This window comes from Camelus ferus, chromosome 8 (assembly GCF_009834535.1).
Source record: "Camelus ferus isolate YT-003-E chromosome 8, BCGSAC_Cfer_1.0, whole genome shotgun sequence".
Lineage (NCBI taxonomy): Eukaryota > Metazoa > Chordata > Mammalia > Artiodactyla > Camelidae > Camelus > Camelus ferus.
The window spans coordinates 29,825,669-29,839,713 of record NC_045703.1 but is presented as its reverse complement, the minus strand read 5'-3'; the positions used below and the strand labels follow the sequence as shown (position 1 = coordinate 29,839,713).

Below are 14,045 nucleotides of genomic sequence, written 5' to 3'. Positions count from 1 at the left end.
GGGGTTTTATTAACTATAGAAGAAGCAGAGAACAAATATTAGGGACAGCTAGCCATCTCCACCACATGGCCAATGGATTTATTTGGAAAAATATTAATAATAAAAGGTACCAAAGAATTGTCAGAGAAAATATTCAACATTGTATTGTTTATAAAATATAGATTCTCTTATAATATATAAAATTGTTGAGGCTAGGTTGTGCAGTTATTTGCAGATACCTAGTAAATATTATAATTAGAAAAATCATAGCATTACAAATACTAATTTTTAAAGAGAGAGTCAATACCTAATTATTTTAATCTTAAATACACGTTATTCAAGCCCAAAACACCAAAAGAGAGGAGTAGAATTTGAGTATTTCACAAATGCTGTGCTAAAGAGTTATTTAATTTATATTCTAAGTAAGACAGGGCTGCTGGTTCAATGTATTGTAGCTCTTACTGTGTAGCTCTCAAAGCTAATATTTACTGACCACTTACTATTACAGTCACTGTGTGTGATTTTATTTAATCCTCTGACCCTCTAAAGTCCCTGTATTATCATTCCCATTATGCAGGTGAGGACATCAAGGCTAAAAGAGATTTAATTTATCCTTGAAACCCAGGGTTGCTGGACTCAAATACCAATACTCTTTGTCATTATACTTTGCTTCTTCTTCATAAATGTTTAATAGTATAATCTATCTGATTGTCATCCAGTGTCTACATAGAAACACAGTGAATCAATTGTGAGAGACAGTGCTAACTAAATAAATGCTCATTCTTATTTATCATGAATATTTTTCCTGTCCAGATGGCAACGTGGTAGTATGAAGGTGCCAAAATATTGGCACTGTCAATAAAGTAACTTACTTGTTTCTAACAGTTTTCATATTATCACATTTTGTTCTTACAGTGACAGAAGAAGTAATAACTCTCATTTTACAAATGAAAAATCTAAGGCATGAGGAGATAAAATAACATGCTGTGTTGGAATCCAGATCTTCTCATTTTAAAGTTTAGATTCTTTTCACTTAATCATGCTGTTTTAAGCTCTAAAGATAATCGCAGAGGGACGTTATGGAGTAAAAACAGCTGGAGGCATCTGTCTACAAGTGAACAGTGACAAATAAAAATAACCTCAGTATCTCAACCATAAGCATCTCATCAAAACCATCTTTGACAACACCACCTTTGCCTTATATAGTATTTGTTTAGATGTAAAGTGGAAAGAAGCAAAAAGCTTCTTGGGAAATAAACTTTCTTCTTCTAATTCATAATCAATTTTTAAGTTTCTGCCTTCTGGAATTTATAGAATATGGCTCCTGCATTCCATTTCTATTGACATCACTCTGGCTTAAACCCCAATTACGCCTAAACTAGACCATTACACTGTCTTAAAGTATACCTGCCCTTAGCTTCTCCCCACAACTCAGACCATCATGGAGGTTCCTCCTAGTCTTCTAAAATCAAAGCTCAGTCACTTCATTTTGCTGCTTGAATCATTTTTTATGATCCCTTGACTTCTGCTCCTCTGAATCCATAGCACTGCTTGTACCTTTAACATAATTCCACCATATGTGGTTCTTTATTGGGTTATAAGGCTTCCTTAGGGCTGGAATTGTGTTTCATCTTTGTATACTCTGAAATACCTTGTGTGGGTTCTCACAAAGCACTGTGCTCCCTGTAGAGAATTGCTAGATAAAAGGTGTTAAATTCTTTGCTCCCTTTAAGGCCAAAATGTGATTTTAAAAAAAAATTATAGCCTATTGTCCTCAAGCAGTGGTTATAAAAAGTATATCTTCTTCTTACCTTTGCTGTGACCCTGATCCAACCCTCTCCTTCACTAAAAGGCTTGGGAGATAGAAAACAAGAAGGCTTGGAATATTTCTTTCATTGAGATTAAGGCCATCTTCCAAATCACATTCTTCCTTATTTAAGCATGCCTATATATGTATTTGTCTTCTTACCTGTTCATATAATCTTAGGGAAAGTAACCCCTAAATCTGTTTCCTGATCTTATAACCCTCCTTACTTCCTCTGATTCACCCATTATGTGCCAAACAGGGGATTCAGTGCTGGACAAGATGGACCATTTCTTACCCTTGGAGCTTTCAGTTTAATAAGGGAGACTGGCCAGCCTACCAGGAATTGCAATGCAGAGAGATAAGTGCTGTAACGAGGGAAGTATACCAAGGGCTATCTAACCCAGGCAGCGAGGGGTCAGTGAATTCTAAATTCAAATTAAAGGTAAGAAGTGGGTCAGGATTAAAGGGAACAGAATTGTAGTCAGAGGGAAGAGCATGTACACAAGTCCAGGAGTGATCCCCGTGGGTGGACTGTGAAGTTCGGTAAAGTTATGAGGCTGAAGAGGAGGGGAAGCAGTTAGTCTCACTACCACTTCCTTAGATGTACAAAGATTTCCTTTGCCTGTGCTCATCTTGTACACTTGTACACTTTATGCCACTGCTCAGAAATATTTTAGGGCTTCATTATTGCCTCTCGCTTTGTCCAGTCTCCTCCTTCACTGGCTCTTGTAGGCTCCCTAAAATTGACCCTGACTTATTTCCCACTGCTTACTAACTCACATCCCCTGCCAGGGACAAGACAATCACCTTACAGTCTCTCTCTCTCTCTTTTTTAAATTGAAGTATAGTCACCTTAAAGTCTCTTGAGTTCATCAAGCTTGTTCTCTCCCCTTTGCCATTCCTCTCTACCCATCTTTCAAGCCTTTACTGACTCTCTACTCTTGCATATTTTCAGTTTATGGCATGTAATTTAACACAGAATTACACATTGCCTAGTGTTGTCCTCCCATTGTTTCTTAGTCTTTTATCATCAACTGGATTGTAAGCTCCATGACAGCTGGCTCAGAAGCTGAATTTTAAACTGTTGAGTAGTGGAAAGGAAAGAGTGCTGGTCCTGGAGTCAGACAGACCTGCATTTGACTCTGCCACTTATAGGTTGGCAGGTTTCTTCTTGGGTGATACAGGACTAATGAGATCCATCTCACAAGTTTGTTGTGAGAAATTGCACAAGTCACTCCGCGTGAAATTTGTGGACTGTAAAATTCTAAATACATTTTCATTTTGTTCCACAGTTCCAATGTAGATTCATATTCATCACATAATGTGAGAGATTTTATGGTTCCTTCCAAGACCTGAGGATCTTGAGAATTTCAGACAGATATTTTTCCTTTGTGACATATTTCCCAGGTCCTGATTATTTTTTTCTTCCTCTATTTCACTTATTTCTACCTTGTCCTTAAACTTAAGGATGAAATCATTTTAGGCACCCGAGAAAACAATATTTTGAAGAGAAGTTGATTTGTGAACTCAGTTCCTTCTTCTCCATTCTTTGGCCATTGAATAAAGCTTGTACTGTTCCAGTCAAAACAAAATGTTTTCAGTTGCCTAATTTATTGATACACTGAAATCTCCCACTGCCTGTTTTTCCCCAGCACAGTCTATGTGCATTAGAACACATCACTCAGCATCCACACCTTTACATGAGTGCTTCGGATGTAGAGCACTGCTCAGGCCTTTATAGGTGTTCATAGTCCATTTTCTAATATCCTTGCTTCTCCAGAACCCATTCTTCTTATTTTTTATTTTCATACCTCTCCTTAAGCCAGATTCTCTGATCAAGGGATCCTAACCATGACTTCTTGTCAGATACTAAAGCTCAAATTTTGAGGGTTCCAGAGCTAGGGATTTTGCTCATGCTAATGCAGGACCAAAGAATGAGGACTCAGAGGAATTAGACACATGCCTTTAATCCCAAGTGTCAGAGAAAGCTGTGTTTAAAAGATCATTTTATTAATTTTTACCTGCCATTTTTACTAGGGGAAAGAGGGGACCAACATACTGATGTTGGTTACCTTAATATCTAATATTATCTGTCAGTCTTTGACTATATCTAAAAACTGACTGTGGGTTGAAGGAGCTCAGCAAAATAGACTTTAATAGAATACAAATTTATATAAGAAAATAACGAACATTTTCTTCCTTACTAAGAAAAAACAGAGTAGACAAATCTGCTTATTATTGGGGGAAAGGACTGTTTTCATGGGGAGAGGAGGTAGAAAGAATGGCAACATTTTAAATTCAGTATTTTTAGCATTTAGGCAATAATTCACACTCAAGAAAAATATTTAATAAAGCAGAATCATCTCTGCTACTCATAAGGATTGTTCTGAAAAGTAAAATTACCATGAATCAAGTGCATTTAGTCCAGAAACCACCTTTTTTGTACAATTGTGTTTTAAACCATGGTTTCCATTGTTCCTAATAGTGTCTTTAGTCATCAATGGTTAGGAAAAGAAAATCTTTCTAGGACATGGAGCTCTATAATCCTTGGAAATAGTTGTTCTCTGGAAATCCTTGTAGAACTCAGGACCATTCTTGCTTCTTTAGTTCCCCCATTTACTGCTTACATTATTGCAAATGTTCTGTAGTAAAAAATTTTCTTAAGCAGAGAGGATAGAAAAGTATCCTTTATTATCTTCATACACTAAAACTCTGTTACAGAGTAGTCATGAAACTGTAAGAATTTTAGACTATTATCAAGTGAACAATTTAAACTAAATCTATATGAGACAGTTAATGTACATTTTTCAAGGTAATCTTCAAACCCAGTGGTCACAGAGGGTGGGGTGAGTAGTCAGTTATACCAAAGAGATTGTAGGGAAAATAGTGTGGGGGAAGATAGAGATGAAAAGTTCATGGTCCTTTGGCCTGATGGACACACAGTCGCTGGAATATTAACTGTGGAGGGGAAACTAAAACACTATCAGGCAACATAATGGTAAAGCAGAAAAAACATGCCTTTGGAGTCACAGACTTGAGTTGTAACCTTTACTCAAGCCCCTTGCTTGCTATGACTTTGGGTTAAGTATTTAACCTCTTGGCCTCACAGTTTCCCGTTTCTAAAATGAAGATAGCATCTACCTACACGGTTATTATGAGGCTTAAATGAGGTAAAACGTATGTGAAATGTTTAGAATACCTGACACATACTAACTAGACTATGTGTTATCTCTTCTAATATTATCAAATCTGCAGCCATGAAGTGTAGCATCCATTTACTTCCAGAATCACATCTTAGACTAAAAATCTGAGTTATTGGTTTTGAAGCTCCCCATCAACTGGCACTCAGTTACCTAACTGCTACAATAATAATCAGATGTTTTACGTAACACAGAATCCTGCTTTCCAAGCTCTTTATACCTCTTTGCCTTTGTAGTTTAAGGCATTTCTCAGCAAAAAGACTATAGTAGGTGGATCGCTATGGGAAATAATAAGAGGGTAAAGAAAGGAAGAAGATGTGGATATTGGTTTCAAGGAAGATAGACTGGGAAGGAAAAAAAAAAATGCCTGGCTCATAGTAGATGCTTAATTAATATAGATTGAATGATTGTTGAATAAATAGGCCCAATTTATCTATACATATAGAGGTTTGTGAATTTAACAGAAACATACATATCCAGTCCCTGGTATATAAATTTGTTACATAATTGATGAAACTTCCAGTAAGATTTGGGTGAATACTGTCATAAATTATTAAGGTTTAAGAGCCCAAGGAAAATATAAACTTGATGTAGAGTATCTCTTTCCCAAATGATTTATTAAAAATACTCTTTTCTTGGTTCAGCATAGCTTAGTTATCTGTAACAACTGAGGATAGAGGAAAAGAATGAAGTAAAGATATCACTAATAAATAAAACCTAGAGATAGTCTCCAAACATTTTTAAAATATCCCCTACCTTCCTGGGGTATATAGAACACAATGAATATTGAGATGACGTATACATACATACATTGTTGACGGCACCCTACAGTATTACGAGCAAATCTATGTTTTGTGATGCATGGAAAGTTCAGGAGATAATTGATTCTGTCAAGTCAAGCTGGTCTACTTAAAGTATTTTTTACGGAACTAAAATGAGCAAATGATTTAAGCAGTACTTGAAGAAAAAAAACAGAAGGTAGTTCTTGAAGATTTTTACAGGAAATGTTGGAAACTGCTTTAGAACACTTTTATAAATCTGGCAAGCCAAAAGCAGAATGAAGAAAATTATTAACTATTATTTCACAGTGTTTTTGTGTCTCTATTGCAAGTAATACTCTGTCAGTTTGAACAAATACTAAGGTTTGCACTTAACATTACAATGATGAAATCTGTAACTCTTTGAAAATCCCTTCTAAATCCTAAGAAAACTTTATTCTCTCAAAGAAGGATATGTATTGAGTGGTAGAAATAGGGAGAAAAAAATTACATAGAATGGCACTGTGCAATTTGTTTACTTGCTTGTTTTGAAGGTTGTATTTGTATGTGGTTGTTTTTAGTTATATTTTACGGTTTTGGATTTGGACTGTAGCATTTCCTTGTTAGGTTCCCCCCTCCCCTGCCAAACCCCTATGAATTTTGGAAATTAAGTATTTGGGAATTTAAAAAGAATTCTTTTCTTATACAATTTGGACCCTTATCCTCTGTCCACAAACAAGAAATAAAATTTCCCATGAAATTCTGTATTTTATTACAAATACATGAATATTTTAAAGGTAACTATATAGTATCTGGCACAATAAGGATGAAAACAAAATTATCACTATACTATTAAAATCTGAAGTATTTTGTAAAGGGTTGGTGAAGAGATTTTATCTTTATGCTACTTTTAACCCAGGACACTATATCCTGTTTTACAGCTTGTGCTCTGCCCTGATACTGCATGATTTAAAAACAAAAAACGAAACAAACAAAAAAACACTGAAAGTTGGACTTCATTGGTATTTGGAGCAGTTGAGTCCTTATCTGTTTGTCGGCTTTCTGATTGGCTGAAAGCTGTTGCTGAGCTTGTTTTTTTCTTCTTAGGGAAAGTTAAAAGTTGAGTGTGACCTATTTGAACTGTATCCTGCTGCTTTTGACTCGGCTTTGCTTTTTCTCCTGATACACCTGCTTTCTTTCTGATATCTTTTGAAGTTAAGATTTTTAAAAACCCATCAATTTGTAATTTTAGTGTGCAGTATTTTAAGATTTTAAGGTTTTAATTGTATATTTATAATGCACAAATTAGAGCACTGCGGTTTTATTTTTTTAAATCTGGTTGAATACTTGAAAGTTGAATTTTCTGACATAAAGCAAGTTCTAATTGTAGAGAGCAAATACATTATTTAAAGACATGCCTATTACAAACACAAAAGATTATTTGGATGTCAATAATATCTTTATTGTTAATAAAAACAATTCCAAAGTGCATTATTGAAAAATTTGTTAGGTCAACTTTTTGTGATTTAGGATAAAAGCTATTACTGATCTTACTGGCATGTATGTCACTAAAGGATAAGATTGAGTTTATTCATGTTTTCTAGAGAAGTGCTAGAATAATTGACAATAATCCTTTCCTTATAGACCAGATCCAGAACTGGCTAAATAAAAATTCTATTGGAAGGAAAGTTTGGTTTCTAATTCAGTAGACCATCATTAAACCGTTGTGATTCCAAGAACCTTTTCTGTAAGGCTCTATTTGACATTGATGGGAATGAAACTTTAAACCAGATTTCCCAAGCACACTTTCAGAACCAGCAGGAATCCTAGGAACATTCTCTGAACCTTAAAGCTTGATCCAAGCCTTGGGTGAACAATGTAGGGAACTACAGAATAGCATGGATCCTCCAAACCAACTAGGAGTTCTAGTGTGCAGATTAGGAGGTGTAACGTGTATATGAAACAGTGATATTCAAATGTGTTACTAATTTTTTTGTCCGCATGGTCTTTAGCCAAACAATATTACCAGAATTCTTATATATAAATGTAATATCTAAAACTGGCATTTTATTAATAAATGATCTCTTTAAAGTTCAAGGAAGTAAAGTTAAATTATTTATCAAACCAATTAGTGAGAACAATGAGGCTATTTTATGTTTTAAACAAATTTGATATTAAGGGATTATGGATTATAGTTACAGTATTTTCTGGAATCTGGATTCACACAGCAAAGTACCTACATGCTATAGCAGTCCAATAACTACTGTTACTCAAGCAGATGCAGACAGGCATGGATTTTTTAAAGGGCCAGAACACTAACTATACACTTCCTAGTCACTGACACATTTACAAGAATGTTCAAACAAGTGCTGTCAGAGATGGTGGAAGAAGCTTTATTTACTCTGGTAACTAAATTATTAATGGCAACAAATTATTATTTTGATGCTTTCCAATGCATTTAATGTTGATATACATTTGTAGGTTACCTTGAATAAGAAAGCTCAAATCTAATGTTTCAAGGTATCTCTAAAGTACTTGTAAGGAATGAATCCTAAGAAATAGAATTTTAAAATCACTGGTACTGTACAAAGAAGCCTGGTGGAGGAGGAGACCAGGTTCTGGTTAGCTTAACACATATAACTCTTGATAAAATTGGGAATTGTATTAAGAGAGTGGAACTTTAGAGCTGAGGTAAAGTTTGAGAGATCATGAAGTTCAGTTGCTCCTTTTTAAATCTGAAGGGACTAAAACTAGAAGGGTTATTAAGAGATTTCCATACTTCTGTGTTTTTGTTTTGGTTTGGGTTTTTTGCTTGTTTGTTTTGGGGGTTTTGTTTTTGTTTTTGGAGAATTGGACGGTAAAGTAGATAAATCCCCATTTAAAGCTCCTTGACAAAGCTACCTGCCAATCTGTATGACTTATGTGAGAGGTTTAAGTGTAAATAAAACAGATGCCCAACCTCAAATTAAGATATTTTTGCTTGTTCATAGGATTTAAGAAATTAAATGCATATAATTGGCATTCAGTAAGTATTTATAAATAATGAATGACTGAGTGCTGAGTGTTTATATATTATTAAGATTTCTCTTAAGTGGTAAAATAACAGCACTGACATCCATACATAAACCTATGTATATATTTTTAAAATTAGATATATTTTTTAAATTAGAAATATTTTTTAAATTATATTTTTAAATTAGAAATATAATAAATTAAAAAAGAATACTCCCTTCTCCAACTTGTAATAGGATAAAATCTTATTTTAATATTTCTCAATTATTTGCCAAAAATGAGGAAAATCTGATTTTGTTACCACAAAGAAATGATCTTGAATTCTGTTCAAACTAAAAGCTCATGTTAAAAAAAACACATAATTTTTAAAGTTGTGTTATTCTTTTTTCTTTTTTTCTTTTCTTTTTTTAGTATTTTTAGCTAAAAAGAAAGATAGCCGTGATAAGTAAAAATAAATATCTTTGTTTGTTGAACTACAGTGCCTGGAATGTACCCACACCCTTTGGGCAACGGGGAAAATGGCCTACAGAGGTGCAGTGAGAATTTTGGAGTGCAGAAGAACAGATGAGAAGGTTCAGTGAATGGCATTTAATTTCTAAAATGCTTAATAACATACAAGTGGTCTTTAGATGTGGCTTTGTACTTTGTGACCAGATTAAGGATCTACAGCCTAATACCCTCTTGGAAAACAGGAGATCTCAGAAGGAGGCAAAGAAAGAAGGTAATTTAAAGGATTAAAGGACCCACAACTAAAGACTGTCACAAAGGAACTGAGCGGGGGGTTCTTTGAGCTGTGTAAGAAAAGCACATAATGTAGAACTCTATTCACTACTTGGTAGTAATGATCCTGGTGAGGGGGCGCGGATAGGGAGGTCAGGATAGCTGTTATACGCAAAAAATAACTTGACTAAAAGATTTTAGAATACTGTCATTATAATTTTGTTTTTTTGAATCAGAATTATCTCTAGTTTGAATAAAACATTCAAAATTCAGACATGGTTAAGCTAATGACTAATATGCATTTAGCCTAAAGATTTAAACCATGGGTAAATTCAGTTTTATATAGGAAGTAAAGACTTAAGAATTCATTCCATCAAGGATAAGTTGAAGATATTAGTTTGATTTTAATCTATTTTAAAAAGTTAATTTTTATATTATGCCAGACTAATACATTCCTTGGATTTAAAATAATAGTTTACATATTAAAACCAGTTCCTGCCTTGTACCCACAAACAGAAGCACTCTGAGAATTTAAAAAATATGTTTACATTTGTTTTTAGGTACAGATGAAATCCAGTCTCTCAAAAAAAAACTATTTTAAAAATTATATAATATAGTATATATACCTAGCCTGAGAAATATTTTCTACTTGAATATGTTATATATTAAATATCTTCCATTTTTTTTTTAAGTTAGTATCATTTCCTTTTTTTCCTTTTTAAAAACCTTCAGTATCTCCTAAGAACATACGGGATAAAGTCCTAATTCTCAATTTCCCACTGCACTCACCTTTTTCCTGAACCTCATCCTATTCCAAATTAAACCCCTTCCTTCTTATTTAACTCAACAAGAATGCTGAAAAGTTGTAATGAATGAATTCTTCCATTTGACTTTGATATCTCAACAGACACTTTCTTTTCTGTCATTTCACTTTCTATAAGCCTGAGGATGTTTAAAGCCAAATTGGGTTACAAAATTTCATGAATTTGTCAAACAATGGTATATATACAGGCAGTGTCTGACTTGTAAGTACCTGCCTGACTTAACAAGTAAGCCATGTATATACCATTGCCCAAACCTGTATAGCTGCTATCTTGGTAGTTCAAGATAGCAGGAACAGAAAAATCAAAGGAGCTTGGGAATATCTGGGGTTCCCATGGAGAAGAAGAGAAGAAACTATGAAAAATAGAAGTTGCTCAGTAGAGCAGGAACCAAGGACAAGGTGACTCCCAAGCAGAACCTGCCTGCCTAAATAGTGACCCCAAAGCCTCCAAAAATGTTTCTCTAGATGACCAAATCTTTTATAATCTGAATATTGAACTGAAATTCATTTTTAAGCTTTCAGCTGAGTTAAGCTTATTTTGTTTAATGGAAACATCTCTGTGGAGTTCACTTATGTGGTACATTCTTATTGAGGGTCTACTGTGTGCTGGACACTAAGGCATTGGAAATATAGTAGTGAACAAAAAAGGCAAACATTCTATTGAGACAGACTAATAGGTAAATTAATATGAGGTATCAGTCTCTCATACAGTAAGTGTGAGTTAGTTTAAGAAGCCTATTTTCTTTCTCATACCTACTGGTTATTCTAAGAGGAACAGTGGTATTGTGAGGAGCAGGTAGGAAGTTGGGTAGACTCAGGTAAGTTATGTAGTGAGGGAACTTTGAGTAACATGAAGTCACCAAAGGTCTAGAAAGACACTGAGAGGAATGACAGGGAGGGATACAGAAATAGAGCAGAGAAGCTCTTAAAGACTAAGACCACTCATTCCATCATTCCATTCCATTCCATTCCTTCCTCCCTTCCATTCCATTCCATTCCATTACATTCCTTCCTTCCTTCCTTCCTTCAACCAGATCTCACCTTGAGTATAAGCAAGGGGGATAAATTTTTCTTTCTTCCTGCCCTCTTTTCTTGCCGTCAGAATCAAGAACTTAGGCCAATACATAGTTACCAAATTTAAAAAAAAAAATTCATGAAAAGAAGCAGTCCAACTTCTGCTGCTTTGGATTCAGATAGACCTGGGTTCTAATCTGCATTTTATTACTTTTACAACCATGGACAAGTTATCCATACTTTATGAGTTTCTGTTTTACAAATTTGTAAAATAGAATTATATTTGCCTTATAAATATCAAGTGCTTAATGTCTGATATGTTGGAGTTGGTAAGCTGCTGGTCTTATCATTAGCCTGGAAAACCTGATCATGAGTTAACATGCTTAGCCCTTAAAAAGGGAAAGTGATTTTCTAATTTAAAACCACTGCCACTATTTGTAATACTGCTTGTTTAAAATATGAGTGATGATCTATGTTTCTAAAACCCTATGTAGAAATTTAAAACTGCATTTCTAAAAGAAGAAACCCTAAAAGAGAGAGAGAGCAAAGACTTGTCAACATTCTTGCTCCTTTATAAGTAATGTAATTCTAAAAATTAAATTGAAGAAGTGTAAACAGTGGTGGACAACTAAGAGAACAATATAAAATTGAAGTTCAGTGCTAAAAAGATCTCATTGCCAAAATATGATATTGAAAGGAAAAAAGTGCTTAGCAGACAAGCTATATATAAAAAAAGGAGGATACCAGCTAGAGAAGAAAAATCTTTACAAAATTAGTAAGCAGAAGTAATCTTATAAACCAGCATTCATTCCAAATAAAATATTTTAAATGACAGTAGAGCATTTTTTAAGAATGCTTATTAACTCTGACAAATCCCACTTCCACACTTAAAGGAGTTCTTTAGTTTAATGGCTAAAACCATTGCTCTGTGTGTCTAACTAATTATTTTTTAACTAATTATTAAATATTCCTATTCTAATGAATAAATCTATAAGTAGTACTTTAATTCCTTTGGTTAATGAGAAAATTCAGGGTTTAATATGTGGCCGATAAAGGTATGATCTCACCTTTTGGCCTGATTAGTATTCTTTCTGTTAAAATACACCTATTCTTTTTCATAAATTGACTATTGTTTTAAGTCTAGTGGATTTAGGTAAGCCACTTGGTCAGGAGAGCAGATCGTTTGAGATTTATCTCCTAAATTTCAAAAACAAGAATAGAGGCATCATTTTCTATCTCAAGAAACTTACCATGTTGGAGAGACAAATCCACCTTCATCCCTACACTTTGCTTCATTTCCGTTGTTCTTCAGGCCACCCTCTTGCCTTGCCAGAGTTGCCTCAGCAGGCTTCCTAACTCATCTTCCTACCTCTAGGTTTGCCTCTTCCAATATATGTTTTTACACCTTAGCTGAAATGCAGATTTGATATCGTTTTACTCTTTAAAGGTTTTGGTAACTCCACAGTACTCCTAAGAATGAAATTTATAGTCCTTATTGAATCTTGAACAAAGTCTCTTGAACAGAGTCCCTCCTTAAAGTTTATATTTTACCTAAACTCCATCCATTACTCTCCATACCCTCTGCTCTAGACTCTAGTGAACTTCCTTTATTCAGCTTCCCTAATGAACCACCACTCCCAGTCTCTCCCCCCTGCCTGTGGGCCTTTGCACATGCTGGTTTCTTTGCTTAGAACTCTGTCTTTACTCTCACAAACCATCCCCAAATTTTCTTGCCAAAGTCTCTCTACTAATTCTCTAAGCCCAGCTCAAATATCTCTTCCTTCAGGAAGCCCATTTTGAACTACCACTCCAAATCTAGACTTTCTAATGCTTCATAATTCTCTGCTCAGATCAAGTCATTTGACTCCTCTTGGCTTTTATATGAGTGTATCATCTTGTTCTTAAGAAAATTAGAGTTGAGACCATTACTGCTTATGATAGATGCAAACACCTACTTTAGTTGAGTAGGTTTACCAAAACATTTTTAGAGGAAAGGAAATATTTCAGCATTAATATTACTTCTTGGATTAGATGTCAAGATTCTTCATTGAAGAAATAAAATGTTGAAATGAAATGTTTAAATAGCAGACTTTATAAATAGCCGCTGACCTATAATGATAACCTGTGGTAAATATCAAAAGCATAGTCCTTTCCAATTACTCATTTGTGTTCAGGAGGTTTATTACATGCCTTGCACTGGGGTTTCATTAGGCAAAGCACCTTCAGGACATATGGCCTACTCAAGTAGTGAAATCTTTGAAAAATAAACTTTTTCTTGAATGATTTAGAACAAAACATTTCCAAGAGTGAAATGTATACAGTGATATTTGTAGGTCAATACAGTTGTTGGAATTCTTGATTAATAGATTTTGTTTTTTAGAGGCAGCATTTTTATGTAGGAGAATAGAGTGACTAATTCACAGTTACTGCACTACTGAAAAGAGTAGAAATTAGTACTCCAAAGAACTTAAGTCAGTCTTTATAGAAAACCATAAAAGAATCTTAACATTTAGTGGCTTGAAGGTCCTCAGTATACCACTGAATTAGAATATGTTAAGATTATTTTTCTTTTTATGTAAGGCAGCATCAAAATGAACTGAAACTTTCTGAGAAAAAAAAGGGGGGGAATCCTAATTGGAACTTCCTATACAATTTCAATATATGCTTCTTCAATAAATATTTATCAAATATTAAATATTAAACAGAAATAGATAATACATACATGTATATGT

The 14,045-nt window shown here is 34.3% G+C and overlaps 1 protein-coding gene across 2 annotated transcripts in view; it reads left to right on the top strand.

Moving 5' to 3' along the window:
* The window catches only part of SESN1 (sestrin 1), an 89,579-nt gene that overhangs the window by 53,376 nt on the left and 22,158 nt on the right, over positions 1-14,045 (top strand). The gene's annotated exons all lie outside the window — the stretch shown is intronic.